The sequence below is a fragment of the Periplaneta americana genome, chromosome 17 (assembly GCF_040183065.1).
Source record: "Periplaneta americana isolate PAMFEO1 chromosome 17, P.americana_PAMFEO1_priV1, whole genome shotgun sequence".
NCBI lineage: Eukaryota > Metazoa > Arthropoda > Insecta > Blattodea > Blattidae > Periplaneta > Periplaneta americana.
The window spans coordinates 21,483,294-21,496,908 of NC_091133.1; the positions used below are offsets into that span (position 1 = coordinate 21,483,294).

Consider the following 13,615-nt stretch of genomic DNA (forward strand, 5'->3'; position numbering starts at 1 on the left):
ATCTTCGTAAAAATTCAGACTAATTATAACAAGAAAGTTAGTTACCATTTTCAGACATTTCTTCTACTTCTTATTCTTCTGAAAAGTGTTATCAATGATAGCAAGTATAATAATAATAATAATAATAATAATAATAATAATAATAATAATAATAATAATAATAATAAAATGGTTTTATTTAACCTGGCAGAGTTAAGGCCGTAAGGCCTTCTCTTACACTCAACCAGGATTTTTCAAAATGTCAGTAGGCCTGCATGGGTCTGTAATTGTGCCGGCAGCTCAGTTATTTTATCGGTTGCAGAATTATTAGATGATGCCACTGAATCTAAAAACTAAGATGTGACAACATTTCGAGAAGTTTTATTCGAAGAATTTCAAAACGAGACGACAATTTAGACCTCTTTATCAGATTAATGTTGACTTCTGACCCATTAATTTCCAGTTTGAATAAACCACCAAAAGAAAATAAAAATTAAATATATCTTTGGAAGTGTTTGGTCTTTTGGTAATATCCGAAGAAGAGAAGGGGGAAGAAGACGACGAATTTGAAACATCAGCTTGCGGGGACGAGTGACAGGCTGGAGATCTAAGTTCCTCTTGAAATTCTTTATTTTATCATGTAGAATATTTTGTCTTTACTTTTTCAAATTCGAATCACTCTTGGTGTAATAATCATGACGAAGATCTGGAACACATTCTTCTATATTGTCCATCCATAAACCATAAAAGAAGTAAATTAAAATCATCAGTACCAGTTGCAGAAGACACAGCCTTGCAGTATATATTGACTACACCCCAACTCTGGCTACTAGCAACAGAAATTTACAATGAACAACGATCAAATGCCCCTCATTTCTCACGAAAACAAAAATTGAAAAGACTACAGTGGACTATTGTGGACTTTATGTTGTCAGCAAACAGCTGGATACATTAAGAAGATTGACTGATTGATTGGTGTTTGAATTGCGACCTTCAAACAGTTCTGCATTTCAACTTGTCTGCATTTACAACAATGAAACTAGTCAGTGCATCTAAGGCACACTTCTCAGATGCAAATGCTCAACACCTTTAAGCAACAAAATGCATACTTTATTTCTTCTTAGCCATAAACTTCATAACAAAATGTATAAACAGGTAGATATTCTAATCTAATTTCGCACAATAATATAATGGAATTTACAAGTGTGCAAGTTCATACAAGTTATATTACCAGTAGTATTAAATGGTACGTAACATTTTGGATACCCCTACAAAACTATGAAAATATTAACGGATTATTTATGTTACTAAATGTAAGAATGTACTCACCCACAAAAATACAATCCTTAATTGAATTTCGATTATAACTTATACAGGTTAAGCCTATATATAATTTTAAACTTGTGGATTACATAACTTATGTAACTTTTCAACCCTTATATTAGGGGTTGCTGATGAAATCGTGTACATAAAATGACTATAATTATTGCATTTATCGAGTTTTGCAATAAAATAACAGCGGTGTGATTAAAATATCTAATTTGGCCCTTATGAACGCATAATTATCTCACCCCTCAAGAGGGGTAGTTATTCATTTCCAAATGACATTAAAATTTGTACACGTTAGATACATGTTATTAGTAATAAGTGTACCGAATTTCAAGTTAATATGGCTACTAGAAAAGAAGTTATTACTTTTGTCCGGGTTTTAAGCGATTTGGACCACTGTGCGTCGCAACATTAAGCTTCATCTCCTAACTGTTATGAAAACGCAGCCAACATAGTAAGAATGAAGTTTCAAATACAAAATTAATAAACGAATAGGAAGAACATCTCTAAGCTAAAGAGTTTTGAAATTAATATTCTCGGAAAAAGCAAAGATTTATGATTTTTATACTGATAAGTAACAAGAATGCAGTACATAATTGCATCTGTGCTTCAGTGGCTAGTCATGATAATATCTTTGAAAAATATTGGAGTGCAAGAGGTCAAATGACTTTATTGTCAAATGCCTGGCATTAGAAAACAACAACAACAACATAATTGCATCATAAAATGTACGTTAGATCAATCTTGAGAAAACTTAAAAATACGTTAGAAATATAAAATATGAAAACGACAGAATTTAAATTCCCTTGCGACCGGTTGACTACATTTTAAAGTCAGATCGAAAGTTCTCAACCCAAGTACTATTAGTTTCCTTAATACAGCTTCTATTCACTGACGCTAGTTCCATTTTTTCATCCTCTATGGAATTCGTGTTCATCGTTCAACGCGTAACAGTGCCGTCTTCAACAATGCAAGTGACATATTGGACCGCCATTATGATTTTTGGTTTCAATTAAAGCAAGCAAAGATAGCGTTTTATGGAGAATATGTGTATTGTGGAGCTCGGTTCGATTCCCATGGGACAACTAGGATGAATCACTTCCCATTGAGGTAAGATTTCTCAGTTATAGTAAGATTTCTGTTCGAAAACTGCAACAATAAGTAGGGAATAAAAACATTTACGTTTTATAGCGTCTATGACAATTCTAGGAATAATTTTAATGTGTGTACTGGGGGCTTAGAGTTAAGATTCGACTAGACACATTTAAAACACTACCGAACGCGCGACGCAATTTAAAAATTACTGAGGACAATGAGGTGTTACGGTTTTAATACATTACGTTGTTTTATGACCATCCTTCCTTCTCAATAAATACAAACAAAATCGTATAATGCTATGCTTATGAAAGTTCAGAATTCTGTGAATGGTAAATTATATTTAAATACTATCTTAAATTTGGAGAACACTGCAAAATGTATACAAAGTCACGAACATACGAATCAATAAAAACATGAGACACCACCAATAATAATTAGGCCTATTATGATATAATCGCAATATTACAAAATAAATAATAATTATTTATTATTATTATATTTAATTAGTAGAAGTAGAAATGAGGCTACAGCTTTCCGCCCTGATAGCAGATAATTATACAAAAAATGTGTACCCTTTAAAAAGGAACATAATTATTCTGCCCACCCACAAAACAATTGAGGACTGAATATGGTGACCGATGAAAGTGCCGCGAAGGAAAAGTTTGGGAATCTTGCCAATTTCCCATAATTTGCACCTCATCATTAGCTAAGTCTTACCACAAAAATTATACTAAACCAGATGGATCTAGCATTTTCCACGTTCACCAGGATACAAAGCACGGCACGTAGGCTACAATCGTTCCAAGCGAAGAAGCGGAAATTGATATTTGCGACACTTTCCGTCGTTTGTCATATTCAGTCCTCAATTGAGTACTAGATTTTATATAATAACGTGTGTGAATAAATACTATCAAAACATATTAACATTTATATAGCTAGTGAGGATTATTTTCTTTTTTATTCTTTTAAAAATCTTACAAAGTTCATAGTATGCTTACTGATTACAGCGAGTGTGCATTTTAACTGTACTGAAAATGCGAGTTTTTGACCATTCATTCATTCGTTTAGTGTTCTCCCCAAGGGCAGGTCTTTCACTGCAAACCCAGCTTTCTCCAGACTTTCCTATTTTCTTACTTCCTCTTTGTTTCCTCATATGACCCATATATCTTAATGTCGTCTATCATCTGATCTTCTTCTACCCCGGTCTCTTCTCCCGTTCACCATTCCTTCCAGTGCATCCTTCAGTAGGCAGTTTCTTCTCAGACAGTGACCCACTAATTCCTTTTACTCTTCCTGATCAGTTTCAGCTTCATTATTTCTTCACCCACTCTTTCCAACACAGCTTCATTTCTTATTCTCTTTGTCCACTTCACACGTTCCATTCTTCTCCATATCCACATTTCAAATGATTCTATTCGCTTCTCTTCACTTCGTCGTAATGCCCATGTTTCTGCCCCATGCAATGTTACACTCCATACAAAGCACTTCACTAGTCTCTTCCTTAGTTCTTTTTTTCAGAGGTCCTAGAAGATCCTCCTTTTTCTATTAAAAGCTTCCTTGGCCATTGCTATCCTCCTCACTTCGTGGCAGCAGCTCATGTTATTGCTTATATAGTACACCCCAAGTATTTGAAGATATCCACTTGCTCTACTGCCTCAATTAGAATTCGCAAGCTTCCCTTCTTTACCTTTCTTTCTATGACATGGTCTTCGTCTTATTTGCATTTCATATTTTTCTTCTTGTCTAATCTAGTATAGTCAGCAGTTCTTCTTAAAAACTCCATTTCATTGGCAGTGATTCGGTGTTCATCACATTTACCTATGGTCCTCAGCCTGTCCAGAGGCTAAAGGTGGCAACCCCACCACTAGACTTGCTTTCATCTCTATTTGTACAACATAAGTTAAAATACTAATTTTTACAAAATTTCAATGTAATAATAATAGCAATAACAATAACAATTACTTACTTACAAATGGCTTTTAAGGAACCCGGAGGTTCATTGCCGCCCTCACATAAGTCCACCATCGGTCTTTATCCTGTGCAAGATTAATTCAGTCTCTATCATCATATCCAACGTCCCTCAAATCCATTTTAATATTACCCTCCCATATACGTCTCGGCCTCCCCAAAGGTATTTTTCCCTCCGGTCTCCCAACTAACACTGTATATGCATTTCTGGATTCGCACATACGTACTACATGCCCTGCCCATCTCAAACGTCTCGATTTAATGTTCCTAATTATGTCAGATGAAGAATGCAATGCGTGCAGTTCTGCGTTGTGTAACTTTCTCCATTTTCTTCTCACTTCATCCCTCTTAGCCCCAAATAATAATAATAATAATAATAATAATAATAATAATAATAATAATAATAATAATAATAATAATAATAATAATAATTGTATTTTTGCGAGTGTTGTAAAGGACGAGTATTTTCCCTAGGCCAAAAAATAAAATACAAATTAAGGAAAAATTACTATTTTACCGTGGACCTACTGAAGCTGTTCATTTTAATTCCTAAGGTTATTCTAGTGATTAAGAAAACAAAGTGCCAGCAATAGCGTTTCTGTGCTCATCATTTACTCACATTTTTCTCCTGTGTTTCTTAAAATAATATTTATATTCCACCTTAATTTTTTATTTGTTTTTGCTTACAACGTAAACAATGATGCAGAATTAGGCCAACACAAAGAATTATCTTCATAGGTTAGGTCTACACAATCCACGCTATTGAAATTGGATTGGATTGATTTATTAAGTGTAGTATCCAAGACTGATTTAGAAACACGTTAATGGGATTATTCTTGCACCAAATGCATGCGTCATGAACTAAAATTATCATATTCTATTATTTATATACAAGTTAAATTCGGAAACATGTTGAAGGATTTATTCTTGCCCAAAGACGGATGCTGCATGGACCAAATTAGGCCTATCATATTTTTATTATGTAATTATTTTATAAAGTTTGTTCCAGCACGGTTCAGAATCGATTCTGAACTGCCTACTTATGCGTAGTATACGATTAAATTTCACAACACTTGTTCCATTTAAGATATGTTGAGTGTTACTCCATTACCATCATGTGCTTCTTTGCCATGAAAACAGGAAGTCACTGCAGCAGACTGGGCAGGAGTAGTGACTGACGTCAAAAGAAGAGGCATGGACGAAAGAGGGAATATTGGATGAGTGTGTCGAGGAAGTAATTAACTCCCTCAATTCCGGTGATTCCAGCTCTGAAGATCACGGACTCATCACTTGGTGCAGCCCCTTACCATAATGTGAGTAACTATAATCACTATTGAGTGTTTTGACACTGCAGTCGCACATTAAAATTTAAGTAGTCGCGTGTTATATGTTGGTTTGTATTATTTTTACGCTGTTGCCCAGCTTATCAGTACCTTCCTTAAAGGTGTCGGCAATACGACTACATGATAACTTCCAGTTTATCACTGTCATTTGTTGCGTTAATTTAAATTTTCTAGGCTGGGGGTTCTGTTGACCCCACGCGACTACTAATATCATAAATTAGTCCACAAGTAGTATAGTGTTATTTTTGTGAGTCTATAAGTGAAATCTCTTACTCTAGAAGATTATGGCAAGTAATGATGCATATGAGTCAGAGTATTTACATACAGTAGAACGAGGATATTTCGTATTTTAATTCGTGTTTTTAATTGGGGGTCACTCTAACCCCCACGCGACTACTAATGTTACAAATCAGCCCACACGTATTACAGTGTATATACATGCAAATTATTGCTTAAGAACATTTTGGCAAGTAATTACCCATAAGAGCTAGAAAGGTTACGTGGAACAATGAATTTTATATTTTAATTATTCGTATTTTTGCTTGGAGGTAACTTTGATAGTTCGCGAGTACTTAGATGCTGAACGAGGAGCTTCGTTTCAAATCGTATTAGGTACGTCCAACATACAATTTCTTTACACGAATGACGAAAAACTGAATTACTCGTAAACCGGACAAGTTTTCAATACACTACACAAAACCATTTTTAAGAATTTGTTTCACAGTTTACAAATATGGCGACTTGGAACCATCAAACTTCACAACATGAAAGATAAAGGAATAGAAAGTAACAAATTTAATTTCGTTCACTGGTGGACTTAATACGTGGTCATGAAATCACTGAACAATATGGATACAAATTATTTATCAGAAAATCTGCCGTCTTTATCTGCATTAGCTTTTGCTGATAACATAACTTTGATCAGTAAACAACAATGCTCAATGTGGCAGAGGGCAGTCTGCAGGGTTGGGTTAACAACTAATCCTTCAAAGAGTAAAGCTTTAGAACTAAGGAAAGGGAATTTAACACAGGGAAAAATTACAACCTTACAAGGTTGAAAAATTGATTCGATAACAGATAAAAATAGATATCTTGGCATTGATTTTACTGATGAAATTTCAATTCACAAAATTAGAATTTTTAAAAATCTAGCATCTGATCTTAATGGCCTTGTACAAATAAAATTACTTAAATCTGAGCAGAATTTAAAAATTATTAATGAATATGTGTGGCCTAGTCTCATATATCCCTTACAATGTGCGCCTTTAAATCAATTATCCACCGGTTTCTTAAGAGATCTTGACAAAATAGAAGTGATGTCAAAGAAATCACGATGTTGCCAGGCGACACTCCAAATTAGTTGTTATATTCGTCTAAAAAGTTCGTGGACTAGGTATACTGTGTGCGGAATGGGAAGCCAGTATACAGCATTTAATATTAATATTATAATCCTCTTCAGCCCCTTCATGATCCACATTTACACCACATACGGAATCTTGAAGAAGAGAAAAATGCGACCCTTGGAAAATTTAATTTTACTAAATCGTCTCTTTCTCCAAAGACAAGTGGGAGGGAACTTAGAGAAATTCTAAGAACGAGACCTTTCCAGGCTTGGCGTCAACTGCCACATAAAGGGAAAGGAGTGATTATGTATGCTGAGTGCCCTAAAGCTAATTCATGGATGTCCAAGCGCGTCTGGTCGCGAAACCAGGTGGCCCGGGTTCGATTCCCGGTCGGGGCAAGTTACCTGGTTGAGGTTTTTTCCGGGGTTTTCCCTCAACCCAATATGAGCAAATGCTGGGTAACTTTCGGTGCTGGACCTCGGACTCATTTCACCGGCATTATCACCTTCATCTCATTCAGACGCTAAATAACCGAAGATGTTGATAAAGCGTTGTAAAATAACCTACTTAAAAATCCAGCAAAAAAACCTCTTTCAACATCTGAATACGTGAATGCGGTGAAGCTTGCTTGCAATCTTATTCCTGTAAGATCCGTTCCAGGCAGATCCTTTACTACAACCCGCTGTAGGCATACTGTCTGCAACGAGACAGAAACTATCGGTCATGTATTGGGATTCTGCAGGAAAAGCGAGCTGCTACGGAACAACAGACATCACAGAGTGAGGACAAGTATTGCAGAAGTCCTAAGACACCTTGGTTGGGAGGTTCACGAAGAGGTTCACTGCATTTCGGCCGCAGATTCCAACAGGCGCGCGGACATCATAGCCATCGGCAGGGTTAAGGATAAGGCCATGGTACTAGATCCAACCATCCGCTTTGAGAGAAACCTCTTACAAGCGGACGAGGTCAACAAGGAAAAACAAGAAGTACATGAACCATGCCTACCTTTCCTCTCTTCTAAATATAACATACCTGTGAATCAGTGGGTCGTCAAAGGTATGTTATTTGGAGCGAGAGGTTCCCTTCTACAGTCTACCTACAACTAGGCTATTAGTGAAATTAAAATTCCAAGTCTTTGAAATACGAAACATTTTATTACAAATTCTTAGGGACTATTTACATATCATTCAATATGATCTATGAAAGATAATTTTGTCAATATGACATTTTGGCATCAAGCGCATCTCAAATCAATAGTATTTTTTTAATTAATCGATTTAAAAAAAACATAACTGTTCTGTATTCTGATCTTTGTGGTCACCCTCACTGGAGGGCTGATGATTTAATCAGTTCCTTCTCTGATGCACTTTTTTCCATTTTATCTTGACTTGCTACTTTCGTATATCAACTCTAGCCAAATGTGTAAGAAGTCTTTGCACATGTGTCCAAGATAAAGAAACTGTAATGGCAGATAAATACAGTATGATCCTTCTTTCACAGTATTATTCATTTCCTTGAGCTTACAGCCGCAAATGTAGCATTTTTAAAATTACATAACTATTACACGTTACACCTTGTTGTCTACTATTGTCATAAGGAATTTTAGATTATGTGTACTTGTGTCCTCTTTCAATTAATATCTGGTACCTAATTGTATTTCAAGGCTTCTCACTTCTCTCATATGTTTCTTTTTCGTGAAGCAGTTTAATAAGTTTTTGATGGTGTGGAAAAGAAGGCCTGATGGCCTTAACTCTATCAGAGTAAATAAATAAATAAATAAATAAATAAATAAATAAATAAATAAATAAATAAAATAAGTAAGTCTTGCAAAATCTGGCTGACAAAAGCCTTTACTTTTTTTCATTCCACATCTTTTTCTTTTTTCTGAATTTTTTAAACATATTTAGCAAATATACTGCTAATATTATGACCTTATATTTGAAAATAAATACAGGATTGCTACAACATGTTAGTTCAACTTCACAATCTTAACAAAACAATTCACATACAGTGGGCACAGTCCCGGCACACTGTGGGATCGAGGGCAACGAACTGGCAGATACTCTTGCCAAGAAAGGCACAACAATAGGCTACAGCAAATGAAAACGACAAAATTTGTCAATGGCTTCAGTAAATCGCCTAATCAATTCTGAATTCTCACACTTTCATATTGAGGAAACAAAAATACATGCCGAAAACAAAAAAATGGAACACCCTAATCTTGAACCCAGAAGTAATCCCACAAGCACCACGGAAAACTGCAGTTGTAGCCTTCGGGCTGATTGCATGGCAAGCCACTTACATGAATTACAAATCGTGTCCCTGTGCAACAGTCAAGAGCCATTGCAATGCACTATCTGCAGAAGACACTGTAGCCCAGAAGTATTGGAGAGCAAGAATGCTAATGACTTCGTTGCTAGATCCAAGGCATTGAAATAACAACATATTTAATTAAAAATATTTGCCTACGGAATTTCTGCTTATGCTACATTATTCACTTATATCTGAAGTCAGGAAATCGTTTCGGCAGAACTCATATCACTAGACTATTCGTTGCGGACGGGCGACGGCCAACTGATCTACTGCGTCCATTCATACTGCGTTCAAGTAACATTTGCGAGGTTCATACGAACCGTGTCCTTGCACATATATGTCCATTTTTATAGACTATATGTCTAGATTACTGCAGTGTCGGATTTACGCCTAGGCAACCTAGGCAGTTGCCTAGGGCTGTAATTTCCAGAGGGGCGGCATTTTCTCTCCCTCTTTCTCTTTGTCTCTCTTTTTTTTTTTTTTTTTTTTTCCTTTTCATTTTAAAGTGAAATTTGTTTTTAAAATGCTTGTTGGTAAATCTTTTCGGAAGTTTGTTCTTGAACACCTTGTGGAAATTGGATATTGTCTTGTTATCGCATTGTCGTGGTCGTGGCGATAGTAAAAGGAAAGTGTGCAGTTGCATAATTATATTGTAATGCCGGTATCACGTTATTGTACTGCGAAATTGCTTAAATTTAACTGCTTGTATAAACAAGAATGCATTGTTGAAAATCAAATTGGATGTGTTTATTATATTATTGCTATGGATAGTAACTAGAACCCTCAGTTACATTTCCAATATAATATATCGTCAACAATATTATTTAACCACTTTCCAGAATTTGCACTATATAATTCGATATGAAAGGTTTATTCCGCAAAAAGAATGGAGTTAATTTTTCAATTTACTTTATACTTCCTATCGAAGCAAGAAATACTCGTAATAATTATTATACCACAGACAAAACCCACAGTTTGCCTTTCACAAATTAATTTTTTTTCGACAATGATTAGGTTTGAATATATTCGTATTTCTTTGCTTCGAGTCTGATATGCTTCGTCAGATCTACTTTGATGACGTCATGAATGCTTTCTCTGGGAAGAAAGGGAGAAGGAAATCGTTATAATTCATAAGTAAGATGCATATATTTTGATTCCAATAATTTATTGTTTTCTGAATTGTAATATTTCATTTAAAACTAATTTATACTAAACATGACATATACGGGGACATCATTTTATTTTTACTTCAATTTTTATTGTAACCTGAGTTTTTGAATGTACTTCACTCCCCACCCCTCTACTAGTAAATTTGCAACCGTCCTTCACACAGAACCAAGCGTATGCAGTCAAAGTCGCCTTACGGTCATAGTAAACACAAACAGTACTGAGTTAGTGGGTATAGTACGTTCCAGAAATATGTTCGCGTTTTCCAGTGACGAAAGAGCTTTCAATATTGAATCATATTCTCGCACAGGTACTATCGTCCGTTAGCATACGTCACATCCCGGTTTCTCCCACCCGCTTCTGCTCGGCCCTCTGTAAAGTCTAGTGGCTGGGCTGTCTTAGCTCTTTTCTGAAAACATTAATTTCTGTTGGGAAATGGACGTCTACGTAATATTATACAACTGTTTAAAATGATTTAAATAGAAGGTCCTCGTTAATTAAATGTCATGTGATTTCCCTCCTTTGTACGACCCTGCGACAAAACCACTTGGACGGACAGTAGATAGCTTGTCTGAGAAATTTTATCTTTTCGCATCGGGCAGAAGTGAGACAGACAGACAGACAGACAGACAGTAGGTTATTTTACGACGCTTTATCAACATATCAGATTATTTAGCATCTAAATGAGATGAAGGTGATAATGCCGGTGAAATGAGTCCGGGGTCCACCACTGAAAGTTACCCAGCCTTTGCTCATATTGGGTTAAGGGAAAACCCCGGAATAAACCTCAACCAGGTAACTTGCCCCGACAGGGAATCGAACCCGGGCCACCTGGTTTCGTGGCTAAACGCGCTAGCCGTTACTCCACAGGTGTGAACGGTAGAAGTGAAGATTGTATTTACAGTACGTAAGGTACTCTTTTATAGAGTAGGTACAGAATTATTCCAACATCAGTTACTAGTACGAAGGACGAAACTGGTAATTGAAATTAGGTACACTATTCTATAGTGCGATAACATGTACAAAAGAACTGAAGCCTGTATCGAAATGAACGGCCACCATTTTCAAAAATATGTTTAAATGTCCATATTATGATTATTTTTGAATTTATCTTCATTCTCCATATTGTACGCGAATGTACAATAGACAGTATAATGTACACTGCATAATGAATACGTCGGAATGGATAGCTCAGTTCATGAGTGAAAACACTTGTTGTTAATACTGTACTGAATTTTGATTAAAGAAAAACCTCATGAATATTATCAAACTCAAAATCGCGATATTTCCTACTTTACGTAAATGGATGAACTACTTTTCTTCCCTCCTGTGCCTAGTAAAATGATTTGTTTGTATTTTACGCCAGTATCATCGAACTCCGTGGAAAGGGGTAGCAAATAGTGTTTTCGGTTCTCAACCGTTAATCCAGAGGTATAGCCAGATTAATATTAGAAATGTTAGTAAAAGTAAAATGATGTCCCTGTATAATAGCTGCTCATAAACTGTTTGTGGGAGTTGGGGGCGGTAAATTTTAGCACTGTCTAGGAGCGGCACTACACCTAAATCCGGCCCTTGGTTACTGTAGTCATGGTAGTGCAGAATAAGAAATGCATATACGTATTATTTACAATTAAGGCCGTAAGACACACCACCAGGCAAATTTGTACAAATTAATACAGTGTTTTCATCATCGTTGCAATTTTATTATGCTCAATGTTCTGTTTCATTGTTTACTGTGACTGTGAGAACGATTAGGTTATACCTATCTCGCTAAATTTATCCAGTCGTAGAAAGGAAAACCTTTGTTATTGTACAAATTCATACGGCAGGAATGGGCAGGAGAATGGAAATGTGAAAAGAGAGGTACTTTTGCAATTTGTACAGGAACATCCGAACTTAAAGCTATTAGTTATCTTGAAGGTAATATCAAAATGAAAAAACAGAAAACGACGTCTGGGTAACTGATTAAGTGGACATAAAATTTGTAGATGGACTTAATTAATTGAACATTCATGCAGTGGACGTACAAGTGTGGACACAACATTTGTGTTTTAGACAAAAATAAAGTGAACATGTACTTAGTTGGACACATATTTATGGTCATAATTAGAGCCTGGATTTTATATAATATGAAAATACAACATCTGTAGCCAAAAATGGCAAAATATGTAGATCTAGATAAATATGTAATAAATAAAAAAAATATGTAACTTAAAATGTAAGCTCTATTAGATATACACGTATTTTGCAAAATTACAGGCGCACATGTGATTGAAGCTCATTTAGAGACGCAATTAACAATTGAATATTTCTGCGGTAACTCATTGCGTGAAGCTCTAATCTTTTCCATTGCGTCAATGTAGCAGGAGTTCAAAGGAGTGTTGCTTCATCCGGAATATTGAAGTTGCAGTATTTGCTTAGGAGTGCTTGAAACTTTGGCACTCCAAGTTTATACCCCTTTGCCATGCACAAATCTTTATTAAATTCACTGGTAGAAGGTTGCAGCACTACTTGTGTAAGAAGAACTTGTTTTTTCGACGGAGCACGTTTCTTATTTGTAACATGAAGATTTTGTACGGCGCGATTTTGCCGTCACTATAGTGAGGGTCACATAAGAACACTTCCTAAACAGCAAATATTGCCGTCTTGTCAGTGTTGCCAACTGTTACCAGATATCAGACGATCCTTCGTACTAAATGACTTGCTTACTTACCGTTGGAAGGTTATTCTAAATAATTCAATAATTTGTAACATATTTTCGTAGGCAAACTATGCGAGAAAGGGATCAACATGTCAAGTATTTTGTTGGCAATACGAAATTCATTGGTTTGACTAAACAATTCACTTACGAGACCTAACCTAAAAATGTGTTTTGTTTGACCACATGAAATTATTAGTATTAACTCCGAAAACTTACCTGACTATAGTCTTGAATTATAACCACAACGCAACACATAAAATAACTATTATGCATTAATATTAATACTGATATTAATTAATTATTAGTATGTTCAAATTTCACTACTTTCTAGTAACAGACTCAGAAATCTAGTACAATTTCAATTTCATGGAACT

The 13,615-nt window shown here is 35.5% G+C and overlaps 1 long non-coding RNA gene across 1 annotated transcript in view; it reads left to right on the forward strand.

Moving 5' to 3' along the window:
- LOC138692643 (uncharacterized) overlaps positions 1-13,615 on the forward strand; it is a 92,322-nt gene that overhangs the window by 57,558 nt on the left and 21,149 nt on the right. Inside the window, exon 5 of the long non-coding RNA XR_011330094.1 lies at positions 5,515-5,687. This is a non-coding gene — a long non-coding RNA (uncharacterized lncRNA). The remainder of the gene's footprint in view (positions 1-5,514; positions 5,688-13,615) is intronic.